This window comes from Rhipicephalus microplus, unplaced genomic scaffold (genome assembly GCF_043290135.1).
Source record: "Rhipicephalus microplus isolate Deutch F79 unplaced genomic scaffold, USDA_Rmic scaffold_178, whole genome shotgun sequence".
NCBI classification, from domain to species: domain Eukaryota; kingdom Metazoa; phylum Arthropoda; class Arachnida; order Ixodida; family Ixodidae; genus Rhipicephalus; species Rhipicephalus microplus.
This window is the reverse complement of record NW_027464749.1, coordinates 193240-213759: the sequence shown is the minus strand read 5'-3', so window position 1 is coordinate 213759 and position 20520 is coordinate 193240. Positions and strand designations below refer to the sequence as shown.

At 47.2% G+C, this 20520-nt stretch overlaps 1 long non-coding RNA gene across 1 annotated transcript; it reads left to right on the top strand.

Annotated features, from left to right (window-relative positions):
* Positions 1 to 431: 431 nt before the first annotated feature.
* LOC142791606 (uncharacterized) lies at positions 432 to 19514 on the top strand. The gene is made up of 3 exons (XR_012890334.1): positions 432 to 717; positions 1271 to 1405; positions 19181 to 19514. It is a non-coding gene; the product is annotated as an uncharacterized LOC142791606 (long non-coding RNA).
* The last annotated feature ends 1006 nt before the right edge of the window (positions 19515 to 20520 follow it).

Here is a 20520-nt window from a genome sequence, read left to right as displayed (position 1 = left end):
GAAGTTGGAATATTTCACCACCATGACGGCTAAGAATCTCGCGTGTTAAGCGACGGCGGCGACATTTCCCGAACCACCAAAAGTGATTTCTGCGTATTTAATCACCTGAGAACAAAGCCTCCGGAAACTAAGTAAACAATGCTCAAGCGTAGATGATGCCGACCAGTCATGCAGCTATCCGCGAGCCATGGAGGACATGCCACGAGCAGACGAAAAGTGTACTGGTTGCCAGAAACCCCGAGCTAATCCGCTGAAGTATCGGCTTTCTCCCGCCAGAATCCCGATGTGAGAAACAGGTTGGGTTCATCCGTCCGCGAGACGCGCGGACGAGTCGCGGACGAGGGGAATCACTGATGTGAGGTCACGTGACGCGCCGTCCGTCCCGCCACATTGGGATTCGATCCGTCGTCTGAATGCACCATTACCTGCACGAAAAACAGGCGTCGCAGGTAAGCGTCCGCCATCCTTGACGTGTTGCCGAGCCCACTGGTGGGACCATGGGTGATGTTCGGGCTTTTATCTTGGCGGTGAATTGGCGGCGTCGAATCGGTGATGTGGTTGGCACGTGACATCCGGGAGGGGGCGAAGCGGGGCAGATCAGGTGGCGGTTTGGCGGTACATTGCGCATCATCCGTGTGAATTTCCATGAAGGGCGGCAGCGGCAAGTCGGTTGGGCGTAGCGGCCGAGGGTGCAGCCACCTTACTGGTTCCGACGAGGTAAGCTCTATGTCATGAGTGAGGACGGATGTCCGGCCTGGCACGCTTACAAATCTGTCCTGAAACTCGGTCAAAAGACCACGCAATTCCTGCTTCTGCTTCATTGTCAGTTGTGACTTTGATACTAAATCCTCAACTCTTTTCTCGATCGGGACTTCGTCCGATTCGGGAGCTAATTCAGGGATTTCTGCCGGAACCTCTTCTGGAACATTTAAAGTCATGTTCACGATGGCTTCCCTCTCTTTATAGGGTGTGAGTAAGTTGCTATGATACACCTGGTGTACCTTACGACTTCCTGGTAATTTTACCACATAGTTGGTGTCAGACAATTTTCGAGTAATCTCGGCCGGGCCGACCCATTGCACTTCAAGCTTATTCTTTTGGGAGGGCCTCAACAACATGACCCTGTCTCCTACAGCAAAGTGTCGTGCTTTAGCTGTCCGATCGTAGTAAAGCTTAGCCTTCTGCTGTGCTTTGGTCATCGCACTCTCGGTCAGTTCTTGGGCTTTTGTTAGACGATTCAATAAGGTGAGGACATATTCCACTACTACAGGATCATCACCCTGACCTTCCCACGACTCTCCCAGCATACGAAGAGGAGATCGCCGCCTGCGGCCGTAAACAAGTTCCGCTGGCGTAAACCCTGTTGTCTCATGTGGTGCAGTTCTTAGTCCAAACATCGTTGCAGGTAAGCACATTTCCCAGTCAGTTTTTCGTTCAAAACATAAGGCTCTTAACACTCGCTTCATCACGGAGTGAAGCTTCTCTATCGAGTTCGACTGCGGATGGTAGACTGAACTATGCAATAATTTCACGCCACACCGCTCTAGAAAGGTTGTCGTTAAGGCACTCGTGAAAATGGTGCCCTGGTCTGATTGTATCTCGGCAGGAAAGCCTACCCGGGCAAACACGGACAGAAGTGCGTTCACTACTTCAACGGAACTTAGCTCTTTTAGCGGGACCGCCTCTGGAAATTTAGTAGCTGGGCAGATTAAGGTCAGGATGTGACGGTAGCCTGAAGTTGTCTTGGGCAAAGGACCTACTGTGTCAATTACCAACCGACGAAAGGGCTCCGTGATTACGGGTACCAGCTTCATTGGAAATTTCGCCTCATCTCCCGGCTTACCCACTCGCTGACACACATCGCAAGATTTTACAAACCTCTCTACATCTTTAAAGCATCCAGGCCAGTAGTATTCCTGTAAAAGACGATCTTTCGTCTTCTTTACGCCTAAGTGGCCTGACCATGATCCTCCATGCACCAAACTAAGCAAATCCTGACGATACGCCTGAGATACGACTACCTGGTCCAACTCTACCCCTCGCCTATCTAGATATTTTCGATAGAGTATGCCGCTCCTCTCTTGGAATCTCACATTTCGTTTGGCGATTCCCTCTTTCGAACTGTCCTGGAATTGCTTAAACGTCGGGTCCCCCTTTTGTTCGGTTATTAATGAAGCGGGGCTCACCTGCAGCAGCCGACTGAAATTATCCGAAGTTGGCATGACACACAACTCTTTCGCATTTCCTTGTACCCGGAATGTGTCACTCTCTGTGCTATCCTCTGTACTACCAGGAATCGGCTTGGGAGCAACGGCATTTTCTATTTGCTTGGTCAACGAGGCGTAATTGACCCCTTCCGATTCGGGAGGAGGTTCATCGTCGCCTTTAGGAATGGTTGCCTCCGCGACTACGGCTTCTGCAGCCTGTTCTCGCACAAGTCGATTTGTTACCGTGGTGTCCAACTCGCAACCAGGCCCGTTGTCGATTTATTTATTTATTTATTTATTTATTTTCATACCTCAAGGGCCTCCTAGAAGGAGGCATTACATGAGGGGTGGTACCAGCGACAGACTAGAACAAAAACGAGGGTAGGGGTGAGGGGGAGATGCGCTACCAACATAACTATATACAAGATCATCACAACAATAAATGAGTGAAGAAGCATAAAAGAAACTACATGGCCAGACACGCTACATGTTTTACATTGGGACCAATCAGAGTTTAAACAGCTTGGATAACCGCGCTTTACAGCAGTACAATGGTGCAAATATACAAGTCAGAATGCAAACAACGGCAATGAGCTAGGTAGCTATAAATTTGGTAAAAACAGAAAACAATATGATGTCAGAAGGCAACGCTCTATTACTTCGCCTGCACTGACAAAAATGAAAGACAGAAAAAACGGGAACCATAAAAACGACATGAGGATATTACACAATTCCGGGCGCGGTAAGCAGCGATTTAAACTGGTCAAGGTCTTTGGTCTGTACCACGTGAGCGGGAAGATTGTTCCAGTCTTTGGCTGACCGAACAAAAAAGGATTGCGCGAAAGTGTTAGTTCGTGGGCGGGGGTATGAAACTTGATGTTCGTTTTTAGTGCGAGTGTATACATGTGATTTTGGCGTGACGTAGGAGTTTGGTGATATTGAGTAATGAAACCTATGGAATAATGCCAGCCTTGCTAGTTTCCGACGGTTGTTGAGGGGAGGAAGGGACGCACGCGACTTGAGATTTGTGACGCTAGTGTATGAAGAAAAATCAGAGAAAGCAAATCTAACAGCCCGGTTTTGGATGGCTTCTACGTTGTCGATGAGGTAACGCTGGTGCGGGTCCCATATAGCGGCTGCATATTCTAGTTTTGGACGGATAAGGGTTTTATAGGCCAACAATTTTAAGTCTGAAGGAGCAAATTTCATCGTGCGCTTCAGATACCCGAGGGATCTACTGGCGCTGGCGATTACTTTGTACACGTGTACTGTCCAAGATAGATTGTTGGTGATATGGACGCCTAAGTACTTGTACTCTTTTGTGGATTGTAATGAAGAGCCTTTAAGGGTGTAATTGTGAAATAATGGGCATGCGCGCCGGGAAAATGACATTAGTTTGCATTTTGGTACGTTTAAGGACATTTGCCAAGTTTTACACCAATTTTCAATATGAAAAAGATCAGATTGTAGATTAATTTGGTCTTGCTTACATGTAATTTTGGAATATAGCACACAATCATCCGCAAATAGGCGAAAGTTATTAGAAATGCCAGACGGTAGATCATTAACATAAATTAAGAATTTGAGGCTTGTTTGCCTCAGTGAATGTTGCTCTCGCAGCCAGCGCACGTGCCTTCGATCTAGTCAGTGCCTGCACTATGCCTTCTCCCAACGTTAGACCTTTCTCCTTCAGCGTTTGATCTGACTTATTTGAAAATAAGTAAGGATACTGAGGAGGTAGATATGGCGATACCGCGGCTTCCGTTTCCAACGTACCAAATGTGCCTTTAAGGACAACTTTAGCTACGGGAAGGCACTGACTGTTTGCTTCTACGGCTTGTCTAATCCACGCACAGTCTCCTGAATACTGTCCGGACTGAACAAAGGACGGATGAACTACGTCCATAGTGGCTGCGGAGTCTCTAAGAACCCGACACTGCTTGCCGTTCACAGTAAGGTCGTACATATAGGGCTCTAAACACTTCGTGTTCTCGTCGGCTTCATTAATAGATAAAAAGGCCACCTTTTCTTTAGGGCAATGTTTCGCGAAGTGCCCTGTTTCGTGGCAATTGAAACAAGCCGCCGGTTTTTTCGCCTCAAATTTCCTTTTGCTTGCCTCTGCCGACGCCCCATGGTTAGATGCCTTGTTTTCCTCACCCTTTTGTGCGAGACTTGTCGGTTGTTTTCTAAACGGCGCCTTATTCGGTAGTAGGAATTTTTCCCTTTTAGGCTCGCTGTTTGCCCCGAGGGCGCGGCGCGTAACGAATTCTTCAGCGAGCTCTGCGGTTTTCGTTACGGTGTTCACGTCCGGTCTATCCTGCACCCAGAACCTCACCTTTTCTGGTAACCTTTGATGGAATTGTTCGAGACCAACACACTCGAGCACCATGTCATGATTCCCATACGCCTTTGCCTCTTTGAGCCACTCCCCCATGTTGGCCATTAACTTGTAAGCAAACTCCGGGTATGAATCATTGTTCTCTTTTACGGCGTTGCGAAATTTTTGTCTGAAACCTTCCGCTGACAACCTGTATTTCTTGAGAAGGCTCGACTTTACCTCACTGTACTCGTCAGCTTCCTCTTTCGTGAGGCGCGCGATTACTTCTGAGGCCTCCCCCGGAAGTACGGACAACAAGCGTTTAGGCCATGTATCCTGGCTGAAACCTTGCCTTTCACAAGTTCTCTCAAAGTTGACGAGGAACAGCCCAATGTCCTCCCCTAGCTTGTACGATCTCATTAGGTCCGTCATTTTGAACCTGACCCGCTCTGCGGTACCGGATGCCTCGCTGCCTCCTGCTCTACTATTATGGCTAATCTCTAGCTCAAGGCGCTTCATTTCAAGCTCGTGCTTTCGCATCTTATCTGCCTCGGCTTCTGCCGCTTTCCTTTCGGCCTCCGCCGCCTTTCTTTCGGCCTCTGCCGCTGGCCTCTCCTGAATCTCCTCGACACATTCTGACAGCTCGTCATCCTCCGCCCCCAATGCGAGAATCGCCTCTATCAGCTCTGGCTTTCTTTGAGAGTCCGACACCTCCAGATTTAACTCCCTTGCAAGTAGCAACAACATGGACTTTCGCAGGGATCTCAGATTCATGGCTGCCTCCAGTACCGCTGTCTCTGTTCCACAAAGATTCCTGTCCTGCAACTAATTAACCTTGACGGCAACGACAGCTCTAGGTTTCTGCCTTGCCTCAAGTTTTCCGTTAACTTAATCGACAAAAAAAGCTACAAAAAGCTCTTATACGGAATCCCACCGCTGCCACCAGTTGTTGGGACTCCGGGTCCTGCCGGTCTCGTTATCGGTAGCTGGCCCCGTCGCAGGATCCATCGTCCAACAATGCAGCGAGAAGAAGCGTCCGAACGAACGACAGAGATTTATTTACATGTGGAGAAGTGATCAACTGATCCAAAGAGAGAAGAGAGAGCGGTACAAAACGTCTTCGGCATTTTATAGCGCCGCGTTGTCGACACTGGGCGCATTGTCCGCATCGTCAGCCAATCCGGTGGCCCCGGCACCTCGGCCACGAGGGAGGGGGAAACACCTCTCACAACACATGGAGTGGCACAACCTAACACGATGTCCATATATGCTCCTGGCGCCCTAAAAAATGCCCACACATGGTCACGAACGCACAGCAGATTCCGGAATTCTCCCGGCAAGAGGGGGGGAGCCTGAATGGGGAGGTGGGGGTCGACGACACAGTCGGTCAAGAACCAGTTCTCCCCGCAACTCCTCTTGCTTGGTTCCCTAGGGCCGGTCGTAACCGCCTCCTAATTTTTTGAGCATATACCTGCGTTTGACCCCATCGCTGCCCACGAGCAGGTTTTTCATATCTTGGTATGCACTCCGGCACTCCAATAACCGTATTCTGTCCTTCGCATTACATGACCCGTCTCGGTCATGTAATGCTTTACAAATCTAATTATGTGCTTTGGCGACGAAGACAAAATATTTGTTAACATGTTCCTGCCTTTTTTTTCGTTGCAATTAAAATTACTCCACCCGGGCCAAGCACTCATCTACAAACTTGTACATAGAAAAGTACAAACACGGCTGAAGAGAGCAACGGCAGTAGTTTTTTTTTTTTCCTTTCACAAATGCTATCAGCGAATACCAATAATAATGATTTATTCTACCTTCCCACTATTTTTTTATACTGTAGGAACTGCATTTCATTAGCACTGCCGCTTTCTACGCTCCGTATTCTGCTTTTTGTGCATGGATTAGTTAGTCGCATCGCCTCCCCCCCCCCCCCCACCCTCCCTATCATGTAAAGTATGGGGCTGACTTCGCGCCTCACTCCTAGGTTACTGGGAGGGCATAGGGGGGGGGGGGGGGGAAGGCTGCTCCTTCCTTTACGCACACACCTATGCTTACGTGCCAAAAATCACGCATGATTGTGCGACACCCCCTATAGCGTACGGGAATCCCAAAAATTTCGACCACCTGTTCTTTAACGTGCACTAACGTCACGCAGAGGACGGGCCCCTGTAAAATTTCGGCTGCATCGAAATGGGACTGCCGCGGCCGCTTAAAAGAGCCGCGACCTTTGGTTTGACAACTGAGCTCTGAAATCGTCGAACTTCCGCGGCGCACATCACAGAGTACAAGCGATAATTATACTACAAGGAGTTAGCCGCGCCCTCTCCAACTACTCCACCCCGGTGGCTCCCGGCATTCTGATAACGAAACAGCAGTAGGTGAAAAATGTTTCGCCGGTGGTGGTGAAACATTTAATAACCATTAATCAGTTACAGAGAGGTGATTGGGTCGGGGCTTTGTCGGCCTCGCGTAGCTCTTTCAGATGATCAAACCGGTGTCGCACGGCCACTTTTGATCGCGATCGGATCCGATCCGAAACAAATCTCTCGATCATGGTTCGCTTCGATCACGCAAGTTTAAAAAGGAATTTCAACGCTGTTTATATGATTCCCACCCCCAGTCGGTCTTCGTCGCGATCAGCAAAGCACAGCGGAGCACCGCTGTTATATAGCCGGCGTTTGCAATTCAGTTTTGCTTCTAACGCAATCGGAATAGCTGATTTAAGATGCCGTACAACCATCTTCCTTCACCCAAGCGTTGCTCGTAGGCGTAGTTCTTCGTAATAATTGTGTACGACTGCAACTAGAATAATAACGTTCGAACTCTCATTAGGTTCGCTCCACATAAGCCACTATGCATTCAAACTCCGAAGTATGTAGATAGGCGTACACCTGACCATCCCTTCACACAGCTTCGTTTATCATATAGCCGCATGTTGTACAACCAACAGTTAGCCGTATCGAATACACCTAATTTGAGTAAACACGCATTCTTGTAAATGTGGTATTGCGCATTTCCAATTTCTACGAGCCTGGGCATCAGACAGCCGGCCACGTTCACAGTGCATCGATACTTGTTGAATCGTCCCTGAAGAGAACCAAAACTGTTCCGATTTCCAATAAAGCGCGAACCGCCCGAAAGCAAACGAGAAATTCAACGCGCTCGACCAGCAAGCAGCCCGCAAAGCTGAGCGCGATCAAGGTCCAAACATGCCCAATTTCCCCAATCGCGAGATCATACGTACGGCTGGCGCCCCTGCTAGAAAAGCTCACTAGATCAGCTCAAAAGCTTTCTTAGCCCATCGCACAGTTCGATTTTTACTTTCCTTCCATCCCACGACTCAATTCGCATGCTATAGAAGTGGGAAAACGCACGAAAAGACGCCCCGGTGGTGAGCAAAGCTTACCATGTATCATGAGGACAACAGGGCGTCATAACGGTCGAACGAACAGCCAGCGAAGATTCAAATTTGAGTTGCAACGTACAAATTCCGGGAAATCGTGGACTCGACTCTTCCTTGCGTCTCATCTTATCCGTTTGAAATTTGTACCTAGGGAGTCGCTAGCTTGTCGGAAGGAGGCGGTTTGAACTGGTTGGAAGCGTTCAGCCAGCCGAAGAGCCTTGCCCGGGAGATACTTGTGAATCCGCGCGCGTGAGAGAGAGTCGGCCTTGGAGCGAAGGGTTGCGTTCGCTTTGCTCGAAGTCGAAGCGGTTCAACGGTAGACGTTGAGGCGACGAGTAATTTTGCAGCGATCACCGCTGGTTTGTCGTAGGATTTCGCTGTGATTAAACTTCGATTATTTTGACACCGCGCGGTCAATGGTGATCGAGAATGGAGCTCTCGTGAGGTCCACCGTGTCGCATGGAAGTTACACCGGTGATCGAGAAATGAAAAAAAAAAAAAGAGAGTCGAACTCAACCTGTACACGCGTGGTGTGGTGTGCGTGAAACTGAAGCGTGGGCGTTTTCTGACGTCCTTAGAATGACAGACTGTCAAGCCAAGATTTTGTTTCTGGGAGAGAAATAAAGATATGCCACTTGTATCTGAGATCGCGCGCGTTAATTTTTTGTTTCCTTTTTTTTAGTTGTTTTACTGCCTGGCGCATTTTTTTTTAATCTGAAAAAAAAATCCTTCCTCCACCCCATCACATGTAGATGACTACTAGTTCGTAAAAATTACACAGTAAGCAGTCAAGACAACGCGCAACAAATGCAGTTAGTAAGTCTGAAGATGAACAGCCGAGCAGTTCGAGGTCAGAGTTAACCCTAACATTCGCCTTAACTCGGGGTTCGCGGAGTTTAGTACTCGACTTACATTCGGGCACGCGAAATGGAGGCAAGATCAGAACAGCCTTCGCAAGGCACATCTACGAATGGTTCACATTTAGAAGCGCGAAAACTGCTAGCGCGAGTCGCCGCGGCATTCAAGATGGCGGACGCCAATTGTACAACGTCTGCTTTCAGTTTTTCGCATTATGGCAAAACTCGAGAGAATTTTCGCATTATGGCAAACACGAGCAAACGCAACTTGTACCCCTGCATTTCTTTCCACAAATTGATGTTTCCTTTTTTATCGCTATATTCAAAAAACAAAAAATGCCGCAAAGCCTGGTCGTCTGCTCGGAAGCGCGCAACCCGCGTCGGAAAAAATCGTCTGTTCCTTGACCGTTCAGGCGCGCCACGTCTGGCACCTCCGGCACAGTAGCAGTTTTGAAAAACGAATCAATTCACGCGCAGATTACCTGCAAAATGTGGCTGCGCCACAGCGCGATTTTTTTTTCTGAAAGAATGGCTTACAGCACGCACCATAACGTTGCAGCAGCCAAGCCACTTTTTTGCAGCTACGTTACGCGCTGAAATTTGCTTATTTGTTCGTTTCGAATACTACCAAAGTTTCGGGAACAAACATTACAATAGTGCAGAAGTGTTAATTTCTAATACAGTAATAGTTTATCGAAAATTTCGAAACGCTCAAATATTCGCTTATGCATATTTTTTTCGTTACATTAAAATACAACGATGAAAAGGCCAATTGTTGTCACGAAGAAGCAACACTACATTCAAAGTAGAAAGTTATTTGGGGGCGAAGCTCCCAAAACCGTTTGTTTGTCCGTCCCTTGTATATGTCTCGTGGTACGTGACCGCCTATAGCTATATGACGCATCCAACAGACAGACAGACGAAAAGACAGACGAGCAGAAGGATTGACGGACGCTTCGTCATGCACTCCGTGAAAATGAATTTTTTTTCGTCCTAACTTTTAAAAACGGCGCTTAGCTGTAGGGTCATGAATTGTAGTCGGAAGCACACTCACATTACTCCTGAACGCATTCACAAAACCTAACCAGAAAATCTGCAAACAAAAAAAAACCCACTAGTGGACGCCTGTGCTAAGTAGTAAAAATTGCCTACACAGTAAGCACTCATGAACACGCGACACAGGTGCAACTAGCAATTAAGTCAGCTATGTAAATGAGAAAATGTCTCTTGCTCACCTTCGATGCGTGGATGATCGCAGAGCTCCCGTCCGCGGCGTAGGATACACGAGTCATGTCTACTCACAAGCACACACCTGCGAGAAAAGATTCACAAAACGCGCACAACGTCAAAAAGTGTCCCGTCACTGGAAGCAAAAAAAAAAAAAAAATCGCGTATGAAAAACCTTGCATTGGTTGCAAATCGACGTGAAGCTTCCTTTTGAAGACCGTCAACAACGTTGACGTAAGACCAGTCTGTACGGCCTCTTGAGACCACGACCTCCCAACAGACAAACGCGACCAAGCCCTGCGCGGAGTTCCAGACGAGATCTCGGAACAAAGAAATCAATCGAAGCGCAGCATTTCGGCAAAAAGCGGACTCACCTAGAGAACGTCCTTTGGCCGGTGCAACCTCCAAGGTCAGAACCACAACCTGCGCAAGTACCCGTAACCCCAAACCTCAGAACAAAGAGATCCAAAGATAACGGTCAGCGCAATCTGAACTCACCGGCGATACGTCCTCCCTTGGCCGAGTCTCCAGGGAAAAAAAGTTTTACCGCCTGTCCCGCCTTTTTTATACCTTCTGTGTGACGTCACTATCCCTATGGAAATACTGATAGCTACCCGAGCTTCAGCACTGTGGAGGCGCGGGGACGAAAAAGAAAGGGAAAGAATTTCTTTGAATTTTCCCCATTTGTCACGGTGCGGGCTTTCGCCGCCGAGATAATGGTGGCGGGAGTTCCCCAGACGGCCGAACGGCTTGCATAATCTCACTTTCTCGTCACAACAAATCAATGAAGCCGATTCCTACTCGAATTAAACGCAGTATGATACCCTCGGACGTCCAGTGATTGTGTTACGGAGGGTCTTCGACGTGAAAATCGCAATAATTTGAGGGGTTCTCTGTCGGCTACCTCGCCGCTGAGACATTGAAGTTAGCATTCAATTCAAAACCGGAGGCGTATAAAAATCGTCTCCGGTCTTCAATAAGCGTCGTTCGACAGTGCCGTGATCGTAGGTGAACTCTTTCCGCGCACATTTGGAAAAATTACGCGCTTTTTTACGCTAGGGAACGGTGTAACATGCACAGCTGCTACGAACAGAAGTAGCAGACTGCAAATGAAAAAACAAACAAAAACTACGCGTTGTAATCGAGGAGAAAGCTCGATAGACGACCTGTACGTGGACCGCTAAGTCCCATAGCTCGTGTTGTGTGTCGGATGCGAACGCTGAGAACTGGGAAGCACGCGTAGACACGTTCGAATTGTCCTCGCGTGTTCTAGAAACAGCGTTCGAAGAGAAACAGGGCGACCTCGACCTGCTCTTTTAATAACTACGGCCAGCGTGAACTCTCTGAATCAACGCGGCTAGTTCGGCAGCGTTAAGGCATGTTAGGCAACGCCGCTTGTTAAGCTGGGATGATGACGGCCGGCCCTCGGGCCACTCTATATGGCCGGACACTGCTTCGCTTCGGCGACCCCTCTGGCCCGGCTCACTATCAGGAGCTGTAACCGCGGTTGCGAGCTGCGCAGAGCAGCCTCCTATCGCTCCCGGTGTCCTGACTCTTGCTATGGGGCCTTGGGTTTGTTCGGACAATTCGTAAATGCGTCACTGAAGTTGACTCTGGTTCTAGAACAAATTGCAAGACTCGTTTCTTTTTTTTTTTTTACGCGCAAGTTAGTAAGTCGCCGTTTGTGCTCTCGACTTCACGTCAGTGTGTCGAGTACATGTTCAACTTATTAAAAACTACGAGAGAAGTACTGGATATATTCTATAGAGATTTTTCACATTTAAATAAATGCAATAGACAAGAACATGTGCAAATTTTCATAGACTATCGTGAGTTTTTGCACAAGTTATGGCACCGTACTTTAGAGTGTGCCATGGACCCTCGAGATAGCGATAGGAAAGCTTTATGCAGGAATGAAGAGTACGCTAGGCCCTTGCCAAACGAGTAGCAAAGTCATCTTGACCCAATGTAGCTTATTGAAGCACCATCTCTTTATGTAAAGCGTAACGCCACGCTTCTTGCAACACTATTTTAGTGTATTGTGGCATACCTGCATTTTTTTTCCTAAGCATTTTGTGAAAGCTTCGGTATGGATAGAGTATAATAGCAATCTCAGTTGTCGCTAGAGACTTCCTGGCACTTCTGTTAGGTACAACAGTGCCTAGTGAGTGTCTTGCCATTGTGCGACTGAAGGACAACAGTCAACACGTAGGGGGTCTGCCGAAACATACAGTGCAGTTGCAGAACCCGCATTCGTTGTCTGCGGCTATTTATGTCATCTGGGCCTGCAGCACTTCGTCTCGGATATCAAATCTCTGTAATTCTCAGCACTGTAGTACAGCTCAGCCCGTTCTATTCCATTGTTACAGCTGCTGAGAAGAGTTGGCAAAAGCACTACGTTTTTTTTTTTTTAAATTTTATTTTCAGTGGATAGGCACCTGGTTACACAACATAAAAACTGCCGTGTTTTCGTTCGGCAGCATAGCAACTATGCCTATATTTTGGCCTCTACGAAACGCAGTTGTTTTCGGTATCAAAACAGAAACCGCGCTCCCGACGTTCCTTTCTTTCCAAAATAACTTTATTGTTCGCAGAGAGCGCGCTTCGTACCGTCGTCATTCCTTTCTTCTCCTAAGTGTGGATGTTAGGGTCAGAAGCGACAATGAAAACCTCAATGGGCTCTCGCATGTTCACATCGGCATCTGTCGCAGCCTCGTGGCTCTCGGATAACAGAAAAAAGAAAAAAAAGGCATTATTCTTAAAAGAAAATAACTGGCTCCATTTCTGAGGCCCCGCACAACATATTAGGTACGTGTATGCTGCCATGAAGTAAACCCAGATTTCATTACACGTACGAGAAAAAACTACGAAACTATGCACTCTATACGCTCCTCACGCAGTGCAGGGATGTTCTTGCTGAAGCACAATAAATCCATTTTTTTTCTCTTTTAAACGTATAAATTGTGAAATATGAAACAATCGTAGAAAACGCAGTATTGACCAGCAGGCCCGTACCCTGATTTTTTTTTCAGGAAAGGGGGGGGGGGGGGGGAATTGAAATGGTCTTTTTTCGATCCCTATGCCACGGTGAAAAAAAATTCGCGAGGGGGGGGGGGGGCAGGGGCCCAAAGTGCCACCCCCTGGCTACGCTCCAGCTCACCAGGTGTGTTTGACGGGCTCTGGTTTTTCTAAAGTTTAACTACTCGTAGAACAGAAAAAAAAAATATGTGACAGAGTCGATAAGCTTGGCATTTAAAATTCCAGCGAACGAAACCAAAATATTGGGCTGTGTTTTTTTTTTATTCCCGAAAAAGGAAGTGTACTTTGTAAAGCACACCAGTGCCTTAATGTGTTATTCAAAGAGTCAGCGAATGCGCCAGGCAGTAAAACAACTAAAAAAAAGGAAAAAAAATTAACGCGCGCGATCTCAGATACAAGTGGCATATCTTTATTTCTCTCCCAGAAACAAAATCTTGGCTTGACAGTCTCTCATTCCTAGGACGTCAGAGAACGCCAACGCTTCAGTTTCACGCACACCACACCACGCATTTACAGGTTGAGTTCGACTCTCTTTTTTCATTTCTCGATCACCGGTGTAACTTCCATGCGACACGGTGGACCTCACGAGAGCTCCATTCTCGATCATCATTGACCGCGCGGTGTCAAAATAATCGAAGTTTAATCACAGCGATATCCTACGACAAACCAGCGGTGATCACTGCTAAATTACTCGTCGCCTCAACGTCTACCGTTGAACCGCTTCGACTTCGAGAAAAGCGAACGCAACCCTTCGCTCCCAGGCCGACTCTCTCTCACGCGCGCGAATTCACAAGTATCTCCCGGGCAAGGCTCTTCGGCTGGCTGAACGCTTCCAACCAGTTCAAACCGCCTCCTTCCGACAAGCTAGCGACTCCCTAGGTACAAATTTCAAACGGATAAGATGAGACGCAGGGAAGAGTCGAGTCCGCGATTTCCCGGAATTTGTACGTTGCAACTCAAATTTGAATCTCTGCTGGCTGTTCGTTCGACCGTTATGACGCCCTGTTGTCCTCATGATACATGGTCAGCTTTGCTCACCAACGGGGCGTCTTTTCGTGCGTTTTCCCACATCTATAGCATGCGAATTGAGTCGTGGGATGGAAGGAAAGTAAAAATCGAACTGTGCGATGGGCTAAGAAAGCTTTTGAGCTGATCTAGTGAGCTTTTCTTGCAGGGGCGCGAGCCGTACGTATGATCTCGCGGTTGGGGAAATTGGGCATGTTTGGACCTTGATCGCGCTCAGCTTTGCGGGCTGCTTGCTGGTCGAGCGCGTTGAATTTCTCGTTTGCTTTCGGGCTGTTCGCGCCTTATTGGAAATCGGAATAGTTTTGGTTCTCTTCAGGGACGATTCGACAAGTATCGATGCACTGTGAACGTGGCCGGCTGTCTGATGCCCAGGCTCGTAGAAATTGGAAATGCGCAATACCACATTTACAAGAATGCGTGTTGGTTGTACAACATGCGGCTATATGATAAACGAAGCTGTGTGAAGGGATGGGCAGGAGTACGCCTATCTACATACTTCGGAGTTTGAATGCATAGTGGCTTATTTATGTGGAGCGAACCTAATGAGAGTTCAAACGTTATTATTCTAGTTGCAGTCGTACAGAATTATTACGAAGAACTACGCCTACGAGCAACGCTTGGCTGAAGGAAGATGGTTGTACGGCATCTTAAATCAGCTATTCCGATTGCGTTAGAAGCAAAACTGAATTGCAAACGCCGGCTATATAACAGCGGTGCTCCGCTGTGCTTTGCTGATCGCGACGAAGGCCGACTGGGGGTGGGAATCATATAAACAGCGTTGAAATTCCTTTTTAAACTTGCGTGATCGAAGCGAACCATGATCGAGAGATTTGTTTCGGATCGGATCCGATCGCGATCAAAAGTGGCCGTGCGACACCGGTTTGATCACCTGAAAGAGCTACGCGAGGCCGACAAAGCCCCGACCCAATCACCTCTCTGTAACTGATTAATGGTTATTAAATGTTTCACCACCACCGGCGAAACATTTTTCACCTACTGCTGTTTCGTTATCAGAATGCCGGGAGCCACCGGGGTGGAGTAGTTGGAGAGGGCGCGGCTAACTCCTTGTAGTATAATTATCGCTTGTACTCTGCGATGTGCGCCGCGGAAGTTCGACGATTTCAGAGCTCAGTTGTCAAACCAAAGGTCGCGGCTCTTTTAAGCGGCCGCGGCAGTCCCATTTCGATGCAGCCGAAATTTTACAGGGGCCCGTCCTCTGCGTGACGTTAGTGCACGTTAAAGAACAGGTGGTCGAAATTTTTGGGATTCCCGTACGCTATAGGGGGTGTCGCACAATCATGCGTGATTTTTGGCACGTAAGCATAGGTGTGTGCGTAAAGGAAGGAGCAGCCTTCCCCCCCCCCCCCCCCCCTATGCCCTCCCAGTAACCTAGGAGTGAGGCGCAAAGTCAGCCCCATACTTTACATGATAGGGAGGGTGGGGGGGGGGGGGGAGGCGATGCGAATAACTAATCCATGCACAAAAAGCAGAATACGGAGCGTAGAAAGCGGCAGTGCTATTGAAATGCAGTTCCTACAGTATAAAAAAAATAGTGGGAAGGTAGAATAAATCATTATTATTGGTATTCGCTGATAGTATTTGTGAAAGGAAAAAAAAACTACTGCCGTTGCTCTCTTCAGCCGTGTTTGTACTTTTCTATGTACAAGTTTGTAGATGAGTGCTTGGCCCGGGTGGAGTAATTTTAATTGCAACGAAAGAAAAGGCAGAAACATGTTAACAAATATTTTGTCTTCGTCGCCAAAGCACATAATTCGATTTGTGAAGCATTACATGACCGAGACGGGTCATGTAATGCGGAGGACAGAATACGGTTATTGGAGTGCCGGAGTGCATTCCAAGATATGAAAAACCTGCTCGCGGGCAGCGATGGGGTCAAACGCAGGTATATGCTCAAAAAATTAGAAGGCCCTCACAGGGCAGAGCGAGTGAGAGATAATTCGAAGTGGTTTTATTGCGGCATTTGCACATCAGACTTAAACTTACAATCTTGATGTGGAGCACGGAAGACATGTTTGTCATTCATACTAGTTGTTATCTTTTTATTCAAACAAAATTGTGTGTATCCGACGAAGCACGCGCGCTTGAAGGAAACGCGCTTCAGCAACACTGTAGCGTAGTTTGTTACACAAAAACAGGAGTATCGCCTTTGAGGCTTTTACAAAAAAAAAAAACTTATTTCCAAACGAACCCAAATGAATGCACATTAGGTTTTTTAAGTGGCTATTTCTGATATCAATAACGAATAAGTATTATCTCTAGGTCACTATATTATTCTCACCGGGCTGAGCAGACGACTGGAAACGCTTTGGCGAATAAGCCGCCAAATGCCGAGCAGACGTAATGAATCTCTGCTTATCCGAAGGTGTAAAAGATTAGCCGTAATAAAGCAATAGCGATGAAGCATAGACTAACATGGACTCTATGAGCAAATACATTTACTGCCCGTAAATGCAATCAATACGCACTTTTTTTAGGGGCGAAGCTCCTTAGGGCGTGGCCTGTGCGTCCCCTGTAGCCTGTATGTAGCCACCTCTAGTTTAGTTCTTGCAGTGTTCACTAGATGGCGGTACCGTCCCCTGTATGTAGCCACCTCTAGTTTAGTTCTTGCAGTGTTCACTAGATGGCGGTACCGTCTCCTGTATGTCTCCTGTATTTATCTCCACGCTAGACCTAGTGAGAGGTTACTGGCAGGTGACAGGAATGCAGCAGTCATGAAAAATAGGGCACTGTGGAATTACAATAGGTATGATGTTGTGAGAGGAATATGGAAAGGGGTCATGGTTCCTGGGCTGACGTTCGGCAATGCGGTCTTGTGCATGAGATCAGAAGTTCAAGCAAGATTAGAAATTAAGCAACGTGGAATAGGTAGGCTTGCTTTAGGAGCTCACGGGAATACACCAAATCAGGGAGTTCGAGGTGATATGGGATGGACATCATTTGAGGGCAGGGAAGCTAGCAGCAAGATAAAACTTGAGAAGCGATTGAGAGAAATGGGGGAAGAGCGTTGGACTAGGAAGGTTTTTAGCTACTTGTACATGAAGAATGTCGATACAAAATGGAGAAAGCGAACCAGGAAGTTGACTGGTAAATACTTAGAAAACAGCAGGTGGCCAAACCAAAAAGAACTATCGGTTAAGAAGAAAGTGAAGGAAACGGAGACTGACATGTGGAGAATGGGCATGATAAAGAAGTCCGCACTAGAGATCTATCGAACGTTTAAGCAGGAAATTGCCAAGGAAAGGATCTATGATAATACTCGGGGTAGTTCTCAACTGTTTGAGGCCAGAACGGAAGTTTTGCGAACCAAGACATATCGGGCCAAATACGAAGGGGTAGACACAGTATGCAGTGCGTGTGGAGAGGAAGAAGAAACTGCCGAACACTTGATAATGTTCTGTAAAGGGCTTCACCCTATAGTTCAGGATGATGGCGCAGAGTTTTTCAAAGCACTGGGGTTTACGGACCGGGAGGGCAAAATAAACTTTAAGCGGGTAGACTTAACTAGAAGGAGGTTATCTGATTGGTGGCTAAAGTCAGGGCACGAGTGAAAATTAAACTCTTCACTGCAAAGTAGGAATCCTCAAACTCTTTTTTTTAAGGAAAAAAAATATAGTTTTTGGTTCATTAGGTATTACGGCTTGGTGGCGCTAGCCACCGCCCGATCTAAAGGGTACAGCCATATCCATCCATCCATCCATCCATCCATCCATGTAGCCACCTCTCGTTTAGTTCTTGTAGTGTTTACTAGATGGTGGTACTTGGAGCTGATGATGAAAAGATGCAAGATGTTATAAACTAGAAAGCGGTACTTGTAGTTGATGAAAGACTCGAGATCTTATAAAATAGGAATGATGTCACATATGGCGCGTGTCATTGGTTGAAGGCAATCGTTCGATTTAGTGCGGCGACGTACGCTAGGGGGAGCGTTGTAATAAAATCCGTTCGCTGTTGGCGCGCGCTCGGAGTCGCCGGATGGATAAGGCTGCACAGCGGAGAGAGCGCAAGGCGGCAGCAGCGCGCGCTCGCAAACAGAATCCCGATGTGCGAGCGCGCGAGGCAAGGGACATCGCAAGCCATCCATCGTCTAAGAACAAATAAAAGTTGATTTGTGTATATACACACACAGCGTTTCTCACGTCTTTACATGATGATCGACTGGGCGAATTACACGGAAGATTCACAGTTTACCGATGAATCCCTCAGGAGCTTCGCCCATTCATCATCATTCACCCCGTGAATATGCCGTTATTTTTTTAGTTTGAAGCTATGACACCAAAACGTTAGGTGGAAATAACACTACAGCTCATTTCATAAACGCTATAGCATGTAGAGGCGAGCGAAAGGTTCTTCCTGTTGCTCCATGTTTACATTATTCCGACATTTAGACTTTGTAAAGTTACACACTATGTGTTTCTGGTACATGCGTTAAACTGGCTGGCACCTGAATTAAAGCCGTTCGCAAATGGATTAAACATGGTGACACTTGGATTAAACTAACTGGCACGCGGCCTAACTCAGTTGGCACTTGGATAAATATGTCGGCGCTTCGACTAAATGTTTACCACATGGATTGAATAGCGTGGCGCTCAGATTATTTAAATGGCGTGTCGATTATTTAGGCTGGCACTTGGATTAAAGTGAGTGGGAAGACCTGCAGTGCTGGCTATTTTATTTTATATACGTATGCACCGCTACGGTACAGCTGTCATCACGCCGGGTTAACGTCAATTGCAGTTAAACTTCATCCGCTGAACTTGATTTCTGCCGCAGTATCCAGGACTACCATCCTCGTGATCACCAGAGCTTCGTATCAGCTTACCCCTTCTGGTGTTGCTGTAATATCCTTGTTTTAGTGGTCATCCTTGCACAGCTGTAAACAACTGGTTGTAAAAAGCATATTCGGCTGTCAAACATTTGTCTTCGACGTGCAATTGTACATATCTTTAGCTGCACGCCGTAACGTGTCGCTTAAAAAAAAAAAAAAAGAACTACAGCACAGTTACTTCCCATGCACATCCTTCGCATAACATTGATTCCCAAGGTATGGGGGTCCTTCCTAATTTGTTTTTTTCTCTGACAGGTTCAGCCGCGTCCCTTGCATTCCTCCTGCACTGTTGAGAAGAAGCCTGGACAGTACCCACAATAGAAGGCCGACATTCGGGACAGGATCGAAGTTCATGCTCTCTCTCTCTGGCAGCTCTAACCATGAATGCATCAGTTGGTCGAATGTCCGAACTGTGAAATGTGAAAAGTCATACAGCTCGCTGCACTGCTATGTGGTTCCCACGCGACATATACACCTGCTACATTCGACACAGCTCACGTTGCGTGTTGCCCTTTGAATATATAGCGTGTGCGTGCGTGTGATATGCGTGCGTGTGCTAGAGAGAGTGAATAAAAGAATTTTTGTGTGTTTTGGTATACCTCATTTACGCCCAGCGAGCGCCCTCGCCTGCGCTCTCCGTATTCATTATTGACTCGGCCGCTCTCGGCTGTGCCCATGCTTGAGAACCTGGCTAAATTGTATCTATAGTGGGTAAAGTATACAGTGGGTCGGGGTGGTAAATGTGCACTGCCATGCTTAGACTTGGGTAAACCTCGTCACTCGGGCGCGGTAATTGTGCTTGCTTCATGTTCAACATATGCACACACGCACATAGACGCATGTCCGCGCACACAGACAAATAGTGAGACAATAGACTGATGATCGTCTGTGCCAAAGCACCCAGAATATTTTTGCTCCTTGCTGTCTTTTCTCATTCGTGTTTTCGTTCAAGATTAAAATCTTCGTGTCCGCCTTCATTCCGTACTTTCATTTTATTTTGTCATTTGCCATGCCAGCTGAGCGCCGAAGTTGTGCTGCAGCTCGAGCGCTCGGGTTCGAATTCCGGTCACCGCATTTTCCATGGAGCCAGAATCCAAGTACGCCCTTACACAGTGAAATATTGTTGATGCGATTTGGCGTAAAGCGCTCGGTGGCCTAATACGTTTTCTTTTACGTTCCCGGCCAAACACCCTTGGCTTAAATGCATTCTTGTGCGTTTAATACCATCACATTTTCCGCCGAAATTGCGTAACACAATAACAATACCTTGGTTTTGGGCGAGGTGGTACATCATCAGAGGAAAGTTGAAAAGTGTGTACGATGAAGACAAGACACATCGAACAAGACTGGCGTTTCACTTTATTTCACAAATCCAGTTGAAGAAAAAAAAAAAGAAGGGCAGAGCAGCAAACAGAACTCGAAATAGTCGATGCTTACCTGATAATGAAAGCATGTGATAAGTGTGTAAGCTGGCCATCTTTTGTTTTGAAATAAAAGGAAGTGGCTTTATCTTTCGACGCATTTCGATACTCGATTATTTGTTTTCAAATGTGGTGTTCGACGGCCAGGAGTGGGGGCCAGGATTTCTTCACAGG